This window comes from Protopterus annectens, chromosome 10.part0, assembly GCF_019279795.1.
Source record: "Protopterus annectens isolate FY-2018-M chromosome 10.part0, PAN1.0, whole genome shotgun sequence".
NCBI classification, from domain to species: Eukaryota; Metazoa; Chordata; order Ceratodontiformes; family Protopteridae; genus Protopterus; species Protopterus annectens.
The window spans coordinates 320,906,117-320,928,557 of NC_056744.1; positions in this window are offsets into that span (position 1 = coordinate 320,906,117).

Here is a 22,441-nt window from a genome sequence, read left to right on the forward strand (position 1 = left end):
ATATGACCTAGTGAATAATAAATATAAGGTAGTGTAAGTTGTTCCTTAAGTGTTCTCAGGTAATTGTTACTAATTCTGTCTCCTTCCTGTGCTTTGCACAGTTCTTTTTTCAATATAATCTAAGTTGATTCCAGTATTTGTGGTTACCTGGACCTCACTAGGACAACTTATCACCTCTTTTGTGGAGCAAAACTGTTTTGCATATGATTTTATAAATATATATATGATGTTTTGCTATAATCTGTGGGGTTATTAATTAGTTGTTTCAAAATGTACAAGTGCATGCTAAATGTAGGGGAGTTAGAATTAATGAACAACCAATTGACATTCACATCACCTCTTAACATTTATTGTTGTGGAAATGTTATGGATATCCAGTGTAGGATATCTTCCAGTACAGCTGCATTGTCACCAGGAGGGATATAAATTACAGTAATACATACCAGTAGGATATCTTCCAGCGCAGCTGTACTGTCACCAGGAAGGACGTAAAGGACAGTAATACATACCAGTGTGGGATATCTCCCAGTAGAGCTGTAATATCATAGGGAGGAATGTGAAGGACAATAATACATACCAGTGAAGGATATCTTCCAGTACAGCTGCAGTGTCAACAGGAGGGATGTGAAGGACAGTAATACATACCAGTGTAGTATATCTTCCAGTACATCTGCACTGTCACCAGGAGGGATATAAAAGGCAGTAATACATACCAGTGCAGGATATCTTCCAGTACAGCTGCAGTGTCAACAGGAGGGATGTGAAGGACAGTAATACATACCAGTGTAGTATATCTTCCAGTACAGGTGCACTGTCACCAGGAGGGATATAAAAGGCAGTAATACATACCAGTGTAGGATATCTTCCAGTACAGCTGTATTGTCACCAGGAGGGATATAAAGGGCAGTAACACATATCAGTGTAGGATATCTTCCAGTACAGCTGCATTGTCACCAGAATGGATATAAAGGACAGTAATACATACCAGTGAAGGATATCTTCCAGTACAGCTGTATTGTCACCAGGAGGGATATAAAGGGCAGTAATACATATCAGTGTAGGATATCTTCCAGTACAGTTGCATTGTCACCAGGATGGATATAAAGGGACAGTAATACATACCAGTGTAGGATATCTTCCAGTACAGCTGGATTGTCACCAGTAGAGATATAAAGGACAGTAATACATACCAGTGCAGGATATCTCCCAGTACAGCTGTATTGTCACCAGGAGGGATATAAAGGACTGTAATACATACCAGTGTAGGATATATCCCAGTATAGCTGCATTGCCACCAGGAGTGATATAAAGGGCAGTAATACATACCAGTGTGGGATATCTCCCAGTACAGCTGCACTGTCACCAGGTGGGATGTAAAGGACAGTAATACATACCAGTGTAGGAGATCTCCCAGTACAGCTGCATTGGAGGGATATAAAGGATAGTAATGCATACCAGTGTAGGATATCTTACAGTACAGCTGCACTGTCACCAGGAAGGATGTAAAGGACACTAATACATACCAGTGTTGGATATCTCCCATTGAAGCTGAATTGTCACCAGAAGAGATATAAAGGACAGTAATACATACCAGAGTAAGATATCTTCCATGATGGCTGCACTGTCACCAGGAGGGATATAAAGGACAGTAATACATACCAGTGCAGGATATCTTACAGTACAGCTACACTGTCACCAGGAAGGATGTAAAGGACACTAATACATACCAGGGTAGGATATCTCCCAGTACAGCTGAATTGTCACCGGGAGGGATTTAAAGAACAGTAATACATACCAGTGTTGGATATCTCCCTGTACAGCTGTATTATCACCAGGAGGGATATAAAGGACAGTAATACATAACAGTGTAGGATATCTCCTAGTACAGCTGTATTGTCACCAGGAGGGATATAAAGGACAGTAATACATACCAGTGTTAGATATCTCCCAGTACAGCTGCACTGTCACCAGGAGGGATATAAAGGACAATAATACATACCAGTGTAGGATATCTCTCAGTACAGCTGCATTGTCACCAGGTGGGATATAAAGGACAATAACACATACCAGTGTAGGATATCTTCCAATACAGCTACACTGTCACCAGGAGGGATATAATGGACACTAATACATACCAGTGAAAGATATCACCCAGTACAGCTGCACTGTCACCAGGAGGGATATAAAGGACAGTAATACATGCCATTCTAAGATATCTTCCAGTACAGCTTCATTGTCACCAGGAGGGATACAAAGGGCAGTAATAAATACCAGTGTCAGATATCTCTCAGTACAGCTGCACTGTCACCAGGAGGGATATAAAGGATGGTAATACATACCAGTGTAGGATTTCTCCCAGTACAGCTGCATTGCCACCAGGAGGGATATAAAGGACAGCAGTGCATGCCAGTGTAACATATCTTCCAGTACAACTGCATTGTCACCAGCAGGGATATAAAGGACAGTAATACATACAAGTGTAGGATATCTCCCAGTACAGCTGCACTGTCACCAGGAGGGATATAAAGGACAGTAAAACATACCAGTGTAGGAAATCTCCAGGTACAGTGGTATTGTCAGCAGGAGGGATATAACGTACAGTAATACATACTAGTGTAGTATATCTCCCAGTACAGCTGCATTGTCACCAGGAGAGATATAAAGGACAGTAGTATGTACCAGTGTAGGATATCTCCCAGTATAGCTGCATTATCAGCAGGAGGGATATAAAGGACAGTAATACATATCAGTGTATGATATATTCCAGTACATCTGCACCGTCACCAGGAGGGATATAAAGGACAGTAATACTTACCACTGTAGAGATCTCCCAGTACATCTGTATTGACACCAGGAGGGATATATAGGACTGTAATACATACCAGTGTATGATATCTCCCAGTATAGCTGCATTGTCACCAGGAGTGATGCAAAGGGCAGTAATACATACAAGTGTGGGATATCTTCCACTACAGCTGCATTGTAACTAGGAGGGATAAAAAGGACAGTAATACATACCAGTGTAGGATATGTCCCAGTACAGCTGCACTGTCACCTGGAGGGATATAAAGGACAGTAATACATACCAATGTAGGATATCTCCCAGTACAGCTTTATTTTCATCAGGAGAGATAAAAAGGAATGTAATACATACCAGTATATGATAACTCCCTGTATAGCTGCATTTTCACCAGGAGTGATATAAAGGGCAGTAATACATACCAGTGTAGGATATCTCCCAGTACAGCTGCACTGTCACCAAGTGGGATGTAAAGGACAGTAATACATACCAGTGTAGGACAACTTCCAGTACAGCTGCATTATTACCAGGAGGGATATAAAGGACAGTAATAAATACCAGTGTAGGATATCTCCCAGTAGAGCTGCATTGTCACCAGGAGGGATATAACAGACAGGAATACATACCAGTGTAGGATATCTTCCAGTACAGCTGCATTATCACAAGGAGGGATATAAAGGACAGTAATACATACCAGTGTAGGATATCTCGAATTACATCTGTATTGTCACTAGGAGGCATATAAAGGACACTAATACATACCAGTGTAGGATATCTCCCAGTACAGCTGCACTGTCACCAGGTGGGACATAAAGGACAGTAATACATACCAGTGTAGGGTATTTTCCAGTAATGCTGCATTTTCACTAGGAGGGATACAAAGGCCAGTAATACATACCAGTGCAGGACAACTTCCAGTACAGCTGCATTATTCCCAGGAGGGATATAAAGGACAGTAGTACATACCAGTCTAGGATATCTCCCAGTATAGCTGCATTGTCACCAGCAGGGATATAAAGGACGGTAATACATACCAGTGTATATCTCGCAGTACAGCTGCACTGTCACCAGGAGGGAAATAAAGGACAGTAACACATACCAGTGTAGGATATCTCCCAGTACAGCTGTATTGTCACCAGGAGGAACATAAAGGTCAGTAATACATACCAGAGTAGGATATCTCCCAGTACAGCTGCACTGTCACCAGGAGAGATATAAAGGACAGTAATACATACCAGTGTAGGATATCTCCCAGTACAGCTGCATTGTCACAGGAGTGATATAAAGGACAGTAATAAATACCAGTGTAGGATATCTCACAGTACAGCTGCACTTTCACCAGGAGGGATGTAAAGGACAGTAATACATATCAGTGTAGGATATCTCCCAGTACAGCTGCATTGTCACCAGGAGTGATATAAAGGGACGTAATACATACCAGTGTAGGATATCTCCCAGTACAGCTGCACTGTCACCAGGAGAAATATAAAGGACAGTAATACATACCAGTGTAGGATATTTCCCAGTACAGCTGCACTGTCACCAGGAGGGACATAACAGACAGTAACATATACCAGTGTAGGATATCTCCCAGTACAGCTGTTTTGTCAACAAGAGGAACATAAAGGTCAGTAATACATACCAGAGTAGGATATCTCCCAGTACAGCTGCACTGTCACCAGGAGAGATATAAAGGACAGTAATACATACCAGTGTAGGATATCTCCCAGTGCAGCTGTATTCTCACCAGGAGGGATGTGAAGGACAGTAATACATACCAGTGTACGATCTCTCCCAGTACAGCTGCATTGTCACCAGGAGGGATACAAAGGGCAGTAATACATACCAGTGTAGGGTATCTCCCAGTACAGCTGCTCTGCACCAGGAGGGATATAAAGGACAGTAATACATACCAGTGTAGGATATCTCCCAGTATAGCTGCATTGTAACCAGGATGGATATTAAGGACAGTAATACATACCAGTGTAGGATATCTCCCAGTATAGTGGGATTGTCACCAGGAGGGATATAAAAGACAGTAATAACTACCAGAGTATGTTATTTCCAATACAGCAGCACTGACACCAGGAGGGATATAAAGGACAGTAATACATACCATAGTAGGATATATCCTAGTATGCACTGGCAGCAGGAGAGATATAAAGGACAGTAATACATACCAGTGTGGGATATCTCCCAGTAGAGCTGCATTGCCACCAGGAAGGGTATAAAGGACAGTAATACATACCAGTGTAGGATATCTCCCAGTACAGCTGCATTGTCACCAGGAGGGATATAAAGGGCAGTAATACATACCAATGAAGGATATCTCATAGGTTCATAGGTTCATAGGTTTATACTAGGCTATCTGCCCTAAGGCATTTATAAGCCTAGCCCAAATTATTGTGGCTTACGCCACCCCTTATATGAAAAAATACTGTGCCCATTAGTTTGTTGTGCCTCTGTCCAGCAGTGACCCAGAGATGATTCCCGGGGTAAACCTACGATCTCCCATCCACAGGTCTAGATTTCTCTTGAACAGAGTCAGCGAGGTGCTCTGCCTCACATGGACCGGGATTTTATTCCACAGCATAGGGAGTCTCTGAGTGATAAATCTATCCCTCCAGCACGTCCTATTTATATCCGTGCTAAGGTTTAAGTCGCTTGCTCTAGTGGTTTTGGTGGATTTGGATTTTTGAGGTGGAGCATGTCCATTAATTCGGGTTGGACATGGCCTTGTATGTCAGGCACATGTCACCTCTGAGCAGACGGTATGCGACTGAATAGAGCTGGAGTTTCTTCAATCTGGCAGCATATGACAGATTTTGGAGTCCCTTTATCCTTTTGGTGAGGAACTTTTGGGGTCTCTCCAATTGCTGCAGATGTCGGGTGAGATACATCCCGAATGGGGCATTGTACTCGATCATTGGTCTGATAAGTGAAGAGTACAGGGGAACAATGACCTCACTAGATCTGGATGTGAATCCCTTCATGATCAGGTGGGCAATGTAGAAGGTCTTTCTAACCACTTTAGCAATGTGAGTGTCAAAAGAAAGGCCACTGTCAACCTGGGTCCCCAGGTCCCTGATAACCTCTTCTGTGCTTAGTGGATTGCCACCTATATGGTAGCTTGGGGTTACCTTGTTTTTCCGAAGGGTATGACTATACATTTTTGGCGTTTAACTTCAGGCCATGGCTCTGGCACCAGCTATCTGTTTCCGTGAGTCCCTTCTGAAGGATATCAGTGTCCGATGCACTTTCCACTATGGCCCAGTTTGCAGTCATCTGCAAACTTTGTCAGCCAAAGTCCTCCCATGTTGGCCTGTACTTGAGAAGTAGATGCCAAACAATAGGGGCCAAGGACCGAGCCCTGTGGGACACCACTTGTGACCGGCTTGGAGTCTGACACAGCGCCAGCAACTCTAACCCTGTGGGTTCTGTCCTTAAGCCAGTTTGCAACCCATCTTGTGACATATGGGTTTACATTTAAGCTGGTAAGTTTTTCTACAATACCCGAGTGGGGTATTGTGTCGAAAGCCTTGCAAGGTCAAGGTAGGCTGTATGGACTGCCTTTCCTCATCAATGGCCTTGGTGACTATTTCAAGAAGTCGACCAAGTTCAAAAGGCATGATCTTCCCTTGACAAAGCCAAACTGGGTCGGGTCCAATGTCTGCAAGTCCCTATATCTTTGTTTATGAGCTCCATTATGATCCTCTCCATAGCTTTGCAGACTAGACTTGTTAAGCTTATGGGGCGGTAATTACCAGGGTCCGTAGAGGCCACCTTTGGGAGTGGGACCACAGTTGCCGCACGCCACTCCTTGGGCACGATCCTGTGGTAAGGCTGAGATTAAACAGCTGCCTTATGTGCGGGTTTAATTCCTCATTTAGCTCGGTAGCACACAGCCGGGGACACCATCCGGTCCCATTGATGCTGTGTTTTTAGCTTTAGAGAGCAGCTTTCACCTGTGCATTTGAGATGTCCGGGAGGCTACACTCGGCTGGGATAGTTATCTCTCCTTTAGGGGAGAGGGGTGAAGTTTGCACTGAACCTGTCTGCCAGTATGTTGGCAATGTCTGTGGGTTCAGTGATTTTGTATCATTTTGGACTAATTCTGAGCATATCTGTGAGTTTCCACCCAGGTTCCTAACATAGCTGGAAAGGCCTTATGATTGTCCTTTGAATCCATGGCAATTTTTCTCTCAAAATTGGCCTTAGTTGATTTTATGAGTGCTCGTATTTTTTACTAATAATGATCAGGGTGACTTCCCTTTATGGATTTTGTTCTATCATGTAATAGCTTTCTCCTCTTATTGTAAAGTTTGTTAATGGCTGGGGTCCACCAGACTGGACGTTTGCCCTTTGTGGAAAGAGTCTTGGTTTTATTTGGGATTGCCTGATCCATGCAGTCCTGGAGGTGTTCATAGAAGGCATTTGTAAGGGCTTCCGCAGCTTGGGTTGTGGTTTCCTCTGACTCAGGGGCCTTGAAGGATACCACACCAGTCTTGAGTAGTGTGAAGTTTGCTTTAGAGAAGTTCTTCACTATGGTCTTTTTGTTTGGGGTGGGGGCGGATGTGGATTTCCAGTGAGATTAGTTTATGATCAGATCTCACCAATGAGGGATATACTTCCGGTGTGGAGCATTTTGTCCCCATGTTTGTGACAATGAGATCTAGTATATTTTCCTCTCGTGGGAAACAGTGACTAGCTGTTCCATGGCATTTGAATTTATGAACTCCAGGAACCGTTGGGCTAGAAAGTTAGGGCTTGAGTAATGTTCCCAGTCTATATTCGGTAGTTGAAGTCACCCAATATGATGGTGTTTGAGATACATTTATACCCTCCAGTGTCTTCAGGAAGGCTGTGTGGGGTTCCTGAGTTTGAGAGGGTGGCCTGTAGCATGCTACAATTTGTAGAGCAGTTTTGCCTATTGTTAGTTGCACCTGGATGGTTTCCAAGCTTCATGCGTTGCCACCAACCTGGAGGTGTGAGTATCCTTTATGAATATGGATACACCTCCCTTTTGTGGAGTGGTCCGGTTTTGGGGGAACGCATGATATGAGGTAAAACCTAATAGTGCCGGGTGCTCTCAGGAGCCTTGAACCAGGTTTCAGTTACAGCACAGACATCGATGTTCTCCATACTGAGAAGGGCCTCGTGCATTTTGAGATTTAGACTTCTGGCATTGAGCAGCATTACCCTCAATTTCTTCCCATTTTTGTTTTCTAGGGTGGTAGGTTTAGAATTTGAGCCTTGCCTAAAAAGGCACTATGGGGTGGCAAGAGCCTTAGCTAATATCCGAATCCCAGGGTGACAGGTGCAAGCCGCCTTGCGAAGCAGCGTGGCTTGTCAAGCATGTCATCCCAGGCAGACAGACACTGGATCCCCTTTGAATGACACCAGACATTAAGCCAATTGTTAAAGCTGATCATCTTGTCTCTATATTGTGGCATCATTCTTGGTGAAGGAAGGATACTGCTCAGGGTTAGGGTCATACCTGCCTGGGCTACATAATCAGAGAGCTCCTCTATGTCTCTTTTCATGCAGTCCAGGGAGGTATCGTCTCAGGTCGCTCACACCAGCATGGACAATGACTGTGTCATATTTGTACTTGCTGTGGAGTGACCCGAGTGCTTGTGTTATGTGGCGGATTCTAGCGCCCGATAGGCAGCTTACTGTGACCCTCTCCTTGTTCAGCCTGGTGAGTGGGACGTCAGTGTGTCTGACTATGGAGTCACCTATGACAAGTATGTTTGGTGTTGTATTTGGCCTTAAGGGCTGTGACTGCTTTGCACACTGCTTTTGTGGTTTATGTGTTGCTTGTGGGGTGTCTTGAGGTAGCAGTTGTTTGGGTGTCTGCTTTGGAGGCCTCTGCTGTTTAGGTAAATTTTTACTCAGAGCCTCGAGTATGTCTTTGTGTGTTTATGTGTTTGATTCAGTGGAGTGGTAGCATTATGTGAGGCTGGTTTTGTGGTGTGTGTAGTTGCCTCCTCCTGTCTGGTCTTGCCAGTCCTGAGTTGAGAGAGCTCAGCCTCCAGTTTGGCTAAATAGCTGCATCTCTCGCAAGTATTTGTGTTATGTGGGAGGAGGAGAGGGTTGTCTGTGTACATGAGGCAGTTATAACATTGCCTCAAGATTCCCAGATTCACCAGCTGGACCGGAGAGGAGATTGACAACTGACCTTTGGACATGCTAGAATAATATTGGGAAATCCTTAATTGAAAACAAGGGCCAGTGGGGAGTGAGGGTGTAGTGCTTTTAATTTTTAGTGCTGACTTATATAATTGCTTTAGTGAGCAAGTGCCAGGTAACTTGAGTGCAATGTGATACAAGTAACTAAATGCAAAAACGACAAACAGTAACTTTCTTTCAAGTGAAACAAGGAAATAAGTACAGTAAGCAATGCAGATATCACTAGTGATCCACAGAAGCGCTGAGAAGTTGTGTATTAGGTGAAATAGCTTCCAGGGAAATAACAAGCAAACAAACAACAAGTATATAAACAAAGCTAGATTCAGTAGGCCTGGATCTAGTCTATGCTAGAGCAAACAAAGTGAACCAATTTCAGTAAGATACAGTTCAAATATTCAGGCACTATAAACCTTTAACCAGAAAATTCCCAGCTCAGAAGGGCAGAGTCCAGCCTCTTCTCCCACAAGAGTGCAGTCCACGAACCTTCTTAATGTAAAATAACTGGCCTGAAGCCCAAGTGCCTAAACCAGAACTAATACACTTGGACACTGGGCTCTCAATCAGCAGTTCCCAACTTAGAAGGATGAAAGCTACCTGTCCTGCCACCACAGTGCTTGCCACAAACCTTCCTAATGTAAAACAACTGGTCTGAAGCCCAAGTGCTTAATCCAAAAGACTTGAATGATAGCTACACTTTAATCAAGTTACAACCAAGCAGTAATAAATACCATTGAATACTTTAGAGAATGTCTGGATTAGTGCTCAAGTTACACAAACAAAGCTAGATCCAGCAGGCCCGAATCCAGTCTATGCCACAGCAAACAAGGCACCAACTTCAGTAAGAAACAGTTCAGATATGCATGCACTATAAGCCTTTAACCAGAAATTCCCAGCTCAGAAGGGCAGAGTCCAGCCTCTCCTCCCACAAGAGTGCAGACCACGAACCCTCTTAATGTAAAATAACTGGCTTGAAAGCCCAAGTGCTTAAACCAGAATTAATACACTTTTAGAATAACAGACACTGAGCCCTCAATCAGCAGTTCTCAACCTAGAAGGATGTAAGCTACCTGTTCTGCCACAACAGTGCAGACCACAAACCTCTCAGTGCAAAACAACTAACTGGTCCGAAGCCCAAGTGTTTAAACCAAAAGGCTTAGAATGAGTTACACCAAGCAGTAATAAATACAATTGAGTATTTTAAGATGATGCAAAAGTAAAAGAAGTAGGTAAAACACAAGTACAGTAAAAGCAGATGAAATTTTTTTTTTTTTTTTTTTTTTCTGAACAAGTGCTGAGATCAAAGAAACAGATTTGAGTGCTGAAACTAGAAAACTGGCTAGTTACAAGAAAAAAAAACAAGCTAGAAGGCTTCCTCAAACACAGAAGGGCTTGGGGGCTCAGAAGTCTACAAATAGTCTGTACCACTTAACAAGAAAGGCAGGAAATAAGCTTAATTTTTTTTTTCTATTTCCCAGATGCTCTCTTTGTACACAGTAGGAGTGCCTGAAATCAGAATATGATCTCACTGCACTCAGTTGAGTGAGCAAATGAGATGGGCCCAGAGGCAGGCTGCGGGGCGGGCAGTTTCAATGCCACTAAGATTAACACCAAAACAAAAACAGGGCGGGTGGGTGGGAATAACTGAAGAGCAGAATAACCAGTACAACTGCATTGTCAACAGGTGGGATGTGAAGGACAGTAATACATACCAGTGTACGATATCTCCCAGTACAGCTGCATTGTCACCAGGAGGGATACAAAGGGCAGTAATACATACCAGTGTAGGGTATCTCCCAGTACAGCTGCTCTGCACCAGGAGGGATATAAAGGACAGTAATACATACCAGTGTAGGATATCTCCCAGTATAGCTGCATTGTAACCAGGATGGATATTAAGGACAGTAATACATACCAGTGTAGGATATCTCCCAGTATAGTGGAATTGTCACCAGGAGGGATATAAAAGACAGTAATAACTACCAGAGTATGTTATTTCCAATACAGCAGCACTGACACCAGGAGGGATATAAAGGACAGTAATACATACCATAGTAGGATATCTCCCAGTATGCACTGGCAGCAGGAGAGATATAAAGGACAGTAATACATACCAGTGTGGGATATCTCCCAGTAGAGCTGTATTGCCACCAGGAAGGGTATAAAGGACAGTAATACATACCAGTGTAGGATATCTCCCAGTACAGCTGCATTGTCACCAGGAGGGATATAAAGGGCAGTAATACATACCAATGAAGGATATCTCCCAGTACAACTGCATTGTCAACAGGAGGGATGTGAAGGACAGTAATACATACCAGTGTAAGATACTTTCCAGTGCAGCTGCACTGTCACCAGGAGGAATATAAAAGACAGTAATACATACCAGTGCAGGATATCTTCCAGTACAGCTGCACTGTCACCAGGAGGGATGTGAAGGACAGTAATACATACCAGTGTAAGATACTTTCCAGTGCAGCTGCACTGTCACCAGGAGGGATATAAAGGAATGTAATACATACCAGTGTAGGATATCTCCCAGTACAGCTGTATTGTAACAAGGAGGTATATAAAGGACAGAAATACATACCTGTGTAAGATATCTTCCAGTACCGCTGTATTGTCACCGGTAGTGATATAAAAGACATTAATACATACCAGTGAAGGATATCTCCCAATACAACTGCACTGTCAGCAGGAGGGATATAAAGGACACTAATACATACCAGCGTAGGATATTTTCCAGTACAGCTGAATTGTCACCAGGAGGGATATAAATTACAGTAATACATACCAGTGTACAATATCTCCCAGTATTGCTGCAATGTCACCAGCAGGGATATAATGGGCAGTAATACATACCAGTGTAGAATATCTCCCAGTACAGCTGCATTGTCACCAGGAGAAATATAAAGGACAGTAATACATACCAGTGTAGGATATTTCCCAGTACAGCTACACTGTCACCAGGAAGGATATAAAGGACAGTAATACATACCAGTGTAGGCTATCTTCCAGTACAGCTGTATTGTCGCCGGTAGTGATATAAAAGACAGTAATACATACCAGTGTAGGATATCTCCCAATACAGCTGCACTATCACCAGGAGGGATATAAAAGACAGTAATACATACCAGTGTAGGATATCTCCCAGTACACCTACATTGTCACCAGGAGGGATATAAAGGACAGTAATACATAGCAGTGTAGAATATCTTCCAGTACAGCTGCATTGTCACCAGGAGTGATATAAAGGGACAGTAATACATACCAATGTAGGATATCTCCCAGTACAGCTGCATTGTCACCAGGAGGGATGCAAAGGACAGTAATACATACCAGTGTAGGATATCTCCAAGTACAGCTGCACTGTCACCAGGAGTGATATAAAGGACACTAATACATACCAGTGTAGGATATCTCCCAGTACAGCTGCACTGTCACCAGGAGGGATATAAAGGACACTAATACATACCAGTGTAGGATATCTCCCAGTACAGCTGCACTGTCACCAAGAGGGATATAAAGGACAGTCATACATACCAGTGTAGGATATCTTCCAGTACAGCTGCATTGTCACTAGAAGGATATAAAGGGCAGGAATACATACCAATGTAGGATATCTCCCAGTACAGCTGCATTGTCAACAGGAGGGATGTGAAGGACAGTAATACATACCAGTGTAAGATACTTTCCAGTACAGCTGCACTGTCAACAGGTAGAATATAAAGGACAGTAATACATACCAGTGTAGGATATCTTCCAGTACAGCTGCACTGTCACCAGGAGGACTATAAAGGACACTAATACATACCAGTGTACAATATCTTCCAGTACTGCTGCAATGTCACCAGCAGGGATATAATGGGCAGTAATACATACCAGTGTAGGATATCTCCCAGTACAGCTGCACTGTCACCAGGAGAAATATAAAGGACAGTTATACATACCAGTGTAGGATATTTCCCAGTACAGCTGCACTGTCACCAGGGGGGAAATAAAGGACAGTAACACATACCAGTGTAGGATATCTCCCAGTACAGCTGTATTGTCACCAGGAGAAACATAAAGGTCAGTAATACATACCAGAGTAAGATATCTCTGAGTACAGCTGCACTGTCACCAGGAGAGATATAAAGGACAGTAATACATACCAGTGTAGGATATCTCCCAGTGCAGCTGTATTGTCACCAGGAGTGATGTGAAGGACAGTAATGCATACTAGTGTACAATATCTCCCAGTACAGCTGCATTGTCATCAGGAGGGATACAAAGGGCAGTAATACATACCAGTGTAGGATATCTCCCAGTACAGCTGCTCTGTCACCAGGAGGGATATAAAGGACTGTAATACATACCAGTGTAGGATATCTCCCAGTACAGCTGCATTGTCACCAGGAAGGATATTAAGGACAGTAATACATACCAGTGTAGGATATCTCCCAGTATAGCTGCATTGTCACCAAGAGGGATATAAAGGGCAGTAATACCTACCAGAGTATGTTATTTCCAGTACAGCTGCACTGACACCAGGAGGGATATAATAGACAGTAATACATACCATAGTATGATATCTCCCAGTATGCACTGTCAGCAGGAGAGATATAAAGGACAATATTACATACCAGTGTGGGATATCTCCCAGTAGAGCTGCACTATCACCAGGAAGGGTATAAAGGACAGTAATACATACCAGCATAGGATATCTCCCAGTACAGCTGTGTTGTCACCAGGAGGGATATAAAGGTCAGATACATACCAATGTAGGATATATCCCAGTACAGCTGCATTGTCAACAGGAGGGATGTGAAGGACAGTAATACATACCAGTGTAAGATACTTTCCAGTACACCTGCACTGTCACCAGGAGGAATATAAAGGACAGTAATACATACCAGTGTAGGATATCTTCCAGTACAGTTGCACTGTCACCAGGAGGGATATAAAGGACACTAATACATACCAGTGTAGGATATCTTCCAGTACAGCTGCATTGTCACCAGGAGGGATATAAATTACAGTAATACATACCAGTGTAGGATATCTCCCAGTACAGCTGCACTGTCACCAGGAGGGATATAAAGGACAGTAAAACATACCAGTGCAGGAAATCTCCAAGTACAGTGGTATTATCACCAGGAGGGATATAACGGATAGTAATACATACTAGTGTAACATATCTCCCAGTACAGCTGCATTGTCACCAGGAGGGATATAAAGGACAGTAGTACGTACCAGTGTAGGATATCTCCCAGTATAGCTGCATTATCACCAGGAAGGGATATAAAGGACAGTGATACATACCAGTGTATGATATCTTCCAGTACAGCTGCACTGTCACCAGGAGGGATATAAAGGACAGTAATACATACCAGTGTAGAGATCTCCCAGTACAGCTGTATTGTCACCAGGAGGGATAAATAAGACAGTAATACATACCAGTGTATGATATCTCCCAGTATAGCTGCATTGTCACCAGGAGTGATGCAAAGGGCAGTAATACATACAAGTGTAGGATATCTTCCACTACAGCTGCATTGTAACTAGGAGGGATATAAATGACAGTAATACATACCAGTGTAGGATATGTCCCAGTACAGCTGCACTGTCACCAGGAGGGATATAAAGGACAGTAATACATACCAGTGTAGGATATCTCCCAGTACAGCTTTATTGTCACCAGGAGGGATAAAAAGGAATGTAATACATACCAGTATATGATAACTCCCTGTGTAGCTGCATTTTCACCAGGAGTGATATAAAGGGCAGTAATACATACCAGTGTAGGATATCTCCCAGTACAGCTGCACTGTCACCAAGTGGGATGTAAAGGACAGTAATACATACCAGTGTATGACAACTTCCAGTACAGCTGCATTATTACCAGGAGGGATATAAAGGACAGTAATAAATACCAGTGTAGGATATCTCCCAGTAGAGCTACATTGTCACCAGGAGGGATATAACAGACAGGAATACATACCAGTGTAGGATATCTTCCAGTACAGCTGCATTATCACAAGGAGGGATATAAAGGACAGTAATACATACCAGTGTAGGATATCTCCATTTACATCTGTATTGTCACTAGGAGGCATATAAAGGACACTAATACATACCAGTGTAGGATATCTCCCAGTACACCTGCACTGTCACCAGGTGGGACATAAAGGACAGTAATACATACCAGTGTAGGGTATCTTCCAGTACAGCTGCATTTTCACTAGGAAGGATACAAAGGCCAGTAATACATACCAGTGTAGGATATCTCCCAGTACAGCTGCATTTTCACCATGAGGGATATAAAGGACAGTAGTACATACCAGTCTAGGATATCACCCAGTATAGCTGCATTGTCACCAGCAGGGATATAAAGCACGGTAATGCATACCAGTGTAGGATATCTCGCAGTACAGCTGCACTGTCACCAGGAGGGAAATAAAGGACAGTAACACATACCAGTGTAGGATATCTCCCAGTACAGCTGTATTGTCACCAGGAGGAACATAAAGGTCAGTAATACATACCAGAGTAGGATATCTCCCAGTACAGCTGCACTGTCACCAGGAGAGATATAAAGGACAGTAATACATACCAGTGTATGATATATCCCAGTACAGCTGCAATGTCACCAGGAGCGATATAAAGTAAAGTAATAAATACCAGTGTAGGATATCCAACAGTACAGCTGCACTTTCACCAGGAGGGATGTAAAGAACAGTAATACATATCAGTGTAGGATATCTCCCAGTACAGCTGCATTGTCACCAGGAGTGATATAAAGGGACGTAATACATACCAGTGTAGGATATCTCCCAGTACAGCTGCACTGTCACCAGGAGAAATATAAAGGACAGTAATACATACCAGTGTAGGATATTTCCCAGTAAAGCTGCACTGTCACCAGGAGGGAAATAACGGACAGTAACACATACCAGTGTAGGATATCTCCCAGTACAGCTGTTTTGTCAACAGGAGGAACATAAAGGTCAGTAATACATACCAGAGTAGGATATCTCCCAGTACAGCTGCACTGTCACAAGGAGAGATATGAAGGACAGTAATACATACCAGTGTAGGATATCTCCCAGTGCAGCTGTATTGTCACCAGGAGGGATGTGAAAGACAGTAATACATACCAGTGTACGATATCTCCCAGTACAGCTGCATTGTCACCAGGAGGGATACAAAAGGCAGTAATACATACCAGTGTAGGATATCTCCCAGTACAGCTGCTCTGTCACCAGGAGGGATATAGAGGACAGTAATACATACCAGTGTAGGATATCTCCCAGTATAGCTGCATTGTAACCAGAATGGATATTAAGGACAGTAATACATACCAGTGTAGGATATCTCCCAGCATAGCTGCATTGTCACCAGGAGGGATATAAAAGACAGTAATAAATACCAGAGTATGTTATTTCCAATACAGCTGCACTGACACCAGGAGGGATATAAAGGACAGTAATACATACCATAGTAGGATATCTCCCAGTATGCACTGACAGCAGGAGAGATATAAAGGACAGTAATACATACCAGTGTGGGATATCTCCCAGTAGAGCTGCATTGCCACCAGGAAGGGTATAAAGGACAGTAATACATACCAGTGTAGGATATCTCCCAGTACAGCTGCATTGTCACCAGGAGGGATATAAAGGGCAGTAATACATACCAATGAAGGATATCTCCCAGTAAAGCTGCATTGTCAACAGGAGAGATGTGAAGGACAGTAATACATACCAGTGTAAGATACTTTCCAGTACAGCTGCACTGTCACCAGGAGGAATATAAAGGACAGTAATACATACCAGTGTAGGATATCTTCCAGTACAGCTGCACTGTCACCAGGAGGGATATAAAGGACACTAATACATACCAGTGTAGGATATCTTCCAGTACAGCTGCATTGTCACCAGGAGGGATATAAATTACAGTAATACATACCAGTGTACAATATCTCCCAGTACTGCTGCAATGTCACCAGCAGGGATATAATGGGCAGTAATACATACTAGTGTAGGATATCTTCCAGTACAGCTGCATTGTCACCAGGAGGGATATAAAGGACAGTAATGCATACCAGTGTATGATATCTCCCACTACAGCTGTATTGTAACAAGGAGGTATATAAAGGACAGAAATACATGCCTGTGTAAGATATCTTCCAGTACAGCTGTATTGTTGCCGGTAGTGATATAAAAGACATTAATACATACCAGTGTAGGATATCTCTCAATACAGCCACACTATCACCAGGAGGGATACAAAAGACAGTAATACATACCAGTGTAGGATATCTCCCAGTACGCCTACATTCTCACCAGGAGGGATATAAAGGACAGTAATACATAGCAGTGTAGAATATCTTCCAGTACAGCTGCATTGTCACCAGGAGTGATATAAAGGGACAGTAATACATACCAATGTAGGATATCTCCCAGTACAGCTGCATTGTCACCAGGAGGGATGCAAAGGACAGTAATACATGCCAGTGTAGGATATCTCCAAGTACAGCTGCACTGTCACCAGGAGTGATATAAAGGACACTAATACATACCAGTGTAGGATATCTCCCAGTACAGCTGCACAGTCACCAGGAGGGATATAAAGGACACTAATACATACCAGTGTAGGATATCTCCCAGTACAGCTGCAATGTCACCAAGAGGGATATAAAGGACAGTCATACATACCAGTGTAGGATATCTTCCAGTACAGCTGCATTGTCACTAGAAGGATATAAAGGGCAGGAATACATACCAATGTAGGATATCTCCCAGTACAGCTGCATTGTCAACAGGAGGGATGTGAAGGACAGTAATACATACCAGTGTAAGATACTTTCCAGTACAGCTGCACTGTCACCACGAGGAATATAAAGGACAGTAATACATACCAGTGTAGGATATCTTCCAGTACAGCTGCACTGTCAGCAGAGGGGATATAAAGGACACTAATACATACCAGTGTAGGATATCTTCCAGTACAGCTGCATTGTGACCAGAAGGGATATAAATTACAGTAATACATACCAGTGTACAATATCTCCCAGTATTGCTGCAATGTCACCAGCAGGGATATAATGGGCAGTAATACATACCAGTGTAGAATATCTCCCAGTACAGCTGCACTGTCACCAGGAGAAATATAAAGGACAGTAATACATACCAGTGTAGGATATTTCCTAGTACAGCTGCACTGTCACCAGGAAGGAAATAAAGGACAGTAATGCATAGCAGTGTAGGCAATCTTCCAGTACAGCTGTATTGTCACCGGTAGTGATATAAAAGACATTAATACATACCAGTGTAGGATATCTCCCAATACAGCCGCACTATTACCAGGAGGGATATAAAGGACAGTAATACATAGCAGTGTAGAATATCTTCCAGTACAGCTGCACTGTCACCACGAGGAACATAAAGGACAGTAATACATACCAGTGTAGGATATCTCCCAGTACAGCTGCATTGTCACCAGGAAGGATATTAAGGACAGTAATACATACCAGTGTAGGATATCTCCCAGTGCAGCTGTATTGTCAACAGGAGTGATGTGAAGGACAGTAATACATACCAGTGTACAATATCTCCCAGTACAGCTGCATTGTCACCAGGAGGGATACAAAGGGCAGTAATACATACCAGTGTAGGATATCTCCCAGTACAGCTGCTCTGTCACCAGGAGGGATATAAAGGACAGTAATACATACCAGTGTAGGATATCTCCCAGTACAGCTGCATTGTCACCAGGAAGGATATTAAGGACAGTAATACATACCAGTGTAGGATATCTCCCAGTATAGCTGCATTGTCACCAAGAGGGATATAAAGGACAGTAATACCTGCCAGAGTATGTTATTTTCAATACAGATGCACTGACACCAGGAGGGATATAATGGACAGTAATACATACCATAGTAGGATATCTACCAGTACAGCAGAATTGTCAACAGGAGGGATGTGAAGGACAGTAATACATACCACTGTAACATACTTTCCAGTACACCTGCACTGTCACCAGGAGGAATATAAAGGACAGTAATACATACCAGTGTAGGATATCTTCCAGTACAGCTGCATTGTCACCAGGAGGGATATAAATTACAGTAATACATACCAGTGTAGAATATCTCCCAGTACTGCTGCAATGTCACCAGCAGGGATATAATGGGCAGTAACACATACTAGTGTAGGCTATCTTCCAGTACAGCTGTATTTACGCCAGTAGTGATATAAAAGACAGTAATACATACCAGTGTATGATATCTCCCAATACAGCCGCACTATCACCAGGAAGGATTTAAAGGACAGTAATACATACCAGTGTAGGATATCTCCAGTACAGCTGCATTGTCACCAGGAGGGATATAAAGGACAGTAATACATACCAGTGTAGGATATCTCCCAGTACAGCTGCACTGTCACCAGGAGGGATATAAAGGACAGTAATACATACCAGTGTAGGATATCTCCCAGTACAGCTGCACTGTCACCAGGAGGGATATAAAGGACAGTAATACATACCAGTGTAGGATATCTCCCAGTACAGCTGCATTGTCACCAGGAGGGATATAAAGGACAGTAATACATACCAGTGTAGGATATCTCCCAGTACAGCTGCACTGTCACCAGGAGGGATATAAAGGACAGTAATACATACCAGTGTAGGATATCTTCCAGTACAGCTGCATTGTCACCAGGAGGGATATAAAGGACAGTAATACATACCAGTGTAGGATATCTCCCAGTACAGCTGCATTGTCACCAGGAGGGATATAAAGGACAGTAATACATACCAGTGTAGGATATCTCCCAGTACAGCTGCATTGTCACCAGGAGGGATATAAAGGACAGTAATACATGCCAGAGTAAGATATCACCAGTACAGCTGTATTGTCACCAGGAGGGATATAAAGGACAGTAATACATACCAGTGTAGGATATCTCCCAGTACAGCTGCATTGTCACCAGGAGGGATATAAAGGACAGTAATACATACCAGTGTAGGATATCTCCCAGTACAGCTGCATTGTCACCAGGAGGGATATAAAGGACAGTAATACATACCAGTGTAGGATATCTTCCAGTACAGCTGCATTGTCACCAGGAGGGATATAAAGGACAGTAATACATACCAGTGTAGGATATCTCCCAGTACAGCTGCATTGTCACCAGGAGGGATATAAAGGACAGTAATACATACCAGTGTAGGATATCTCCCAGTACAGCTGCATTGTCACCAGGAGGGATATAAAGGACAGTAATACATACCAGTGTAGGATATCTCCCAGTACAGCTGCATTGTCACCAGGAGGGATATAAAGGACAGTAATACATACCAGTGTAGGATATCTTCCAGTACAGCTGCATTGTCACCAGGAGGGATATAAAGGACAGTAATACATACCAGTGTAGGATATCTTCCAGTACAGCTGCATTGTCACCAGGAGGGATATAAAGGACAGTAATACATACCAGTGTAGGATATCTCCCAGTACAGCTGCATTGTCACCAGGAGGGATATAAAGGACAGTAATATTTACCAGTGTAGGATATCCCCCAGTACAGCTGCATTGTCACCAGAAGGATATAAAGGACAGTAATACATACCAGTGTAGGATATCTCCCAGTACAGCTGCACTGTCACCAGGAGGGATATAAAGGACAGTAATACATACCAGTGTAGGATATCTCCCAGTACAGCTGCATTGTCACCAGGAGGGATATAAAGGACAGTAATACATACCAGTGTAGGATATCTCCCAGTACAGCTGCATTGTCACCAGGAGGGATATAAAGGACAGTAATACATACCAGTGTAGGATATCTCCCAGTACAGCTGCATTGTCACCAGGAGGGATATAAAGGACAGTAATACATACCAGTGTAGGATATCTCCCAGTACAGCTGCACTGTCACCAGGAGGGATATAAAGGACAGTAATACATACCAGTGTAGGATATCTTCCAGTACAGCTGCATTGTCACCAGGAGGGATATAAAGGACAGTAATACATACCAGTGTAGGATATCTCCCAGTACAGCTGCATTGTCACCAGGAGGGATATAAAGGACAGTAATACATACCAGTGTAGGATATCTTCCAGTACAGCTGCATTGTCACCAGGAGGGATATAAAGGACAGTAATACATACCAGTGTAGGATATCTCCCAGTACAGCTGCATTGTCACCAGGAGGGATATAAAGGACAGTAATACATACCAGTGTAGGATATCTCCCAGTACAGCTGCATTGTCACCAGGAGGGATATAAAGGACAGTAATACATACCAGTGTAGGATATCTTCCAGTACAGCTGCACTGTCACCAGGAGGGATATAAAGGACAGTAATACATACCAGTGTAGGATATCTCCAGTACAGCTGCATTGTCACCAGGAGGGATATAAAGGACAGTAATACATACCAGTGTAGGATATCTCCCAGTACAGCTGCATTGTCACCAGGAGGGATATAAAGGACAGTAATACATACCAGTGTAAGATATCTCCCAGTACAGCTGCATTGTCACCAGGAGTGATATAAAGGGCAGTAATACATACCAGTGTAGGATATCTCCCAGTACAGCTGCATTGTCACCAGGAGGGATATAAAGGACAGTAATACATACCAGTGTAGGATATCTCCCAGTACAGCTGCATTGTCACCAGGAGGGATATAAAGGACAGTAATACATACCAGTGTAGGATATCTCCCAGTACAGCTGCACTGTCACCAGGAGGGATATAAAGGACAGTAATACATACCAGTGTAGGATATCTCCCAGTACAGCTGCATTGTCACCAGGAGGGATATAAAGGACAGTAATACATACCAGTGTAGGATATCTCCCAGTACACCTGCACTGTCAAAAGGAGGGATATAAAGGACAGTAATACATACCAGTGTAAGATATCAGCCAGTACAGCTGTATTGTCACCAGTAGGGATATAAAGGGCAGTAATACATACCAGTGTAGGATATCTCCCAGTACAGCTGCATTGTCACCAGGAGGGATATAAAGGACAGTAATACATACCAGTGTAGGATATCTCCCAGTACAGCTGCACTGTCACCAGGAGGGATATAAAGGACAGTAATACATACCAGTGTAGGATATCTTCCAGTACAGCTGCATTGTCACCAGGAGGGATATAAAGGACAGTAATACATACCAGTGTAGGATATCTCCCAGTACAGCTGCATTGTCACCAGGAGGGATATAAAGGACAGTAATACATACCAGTGTAGGATATCTCCCAGTACAGCTGTATTGTCACCAGGAGGGATATAAAGGACAGTAATACATACCAGTGTAGGATATCTCCCAGTACAGCTGCATTGTCACCAGGAGGGATATAAAGGACAGTAATACATACCAGTGTAGGATATCTCCCAGTACAGCTGCATTGTCACCAGGAGGGATATAAAGGACAATAATACATA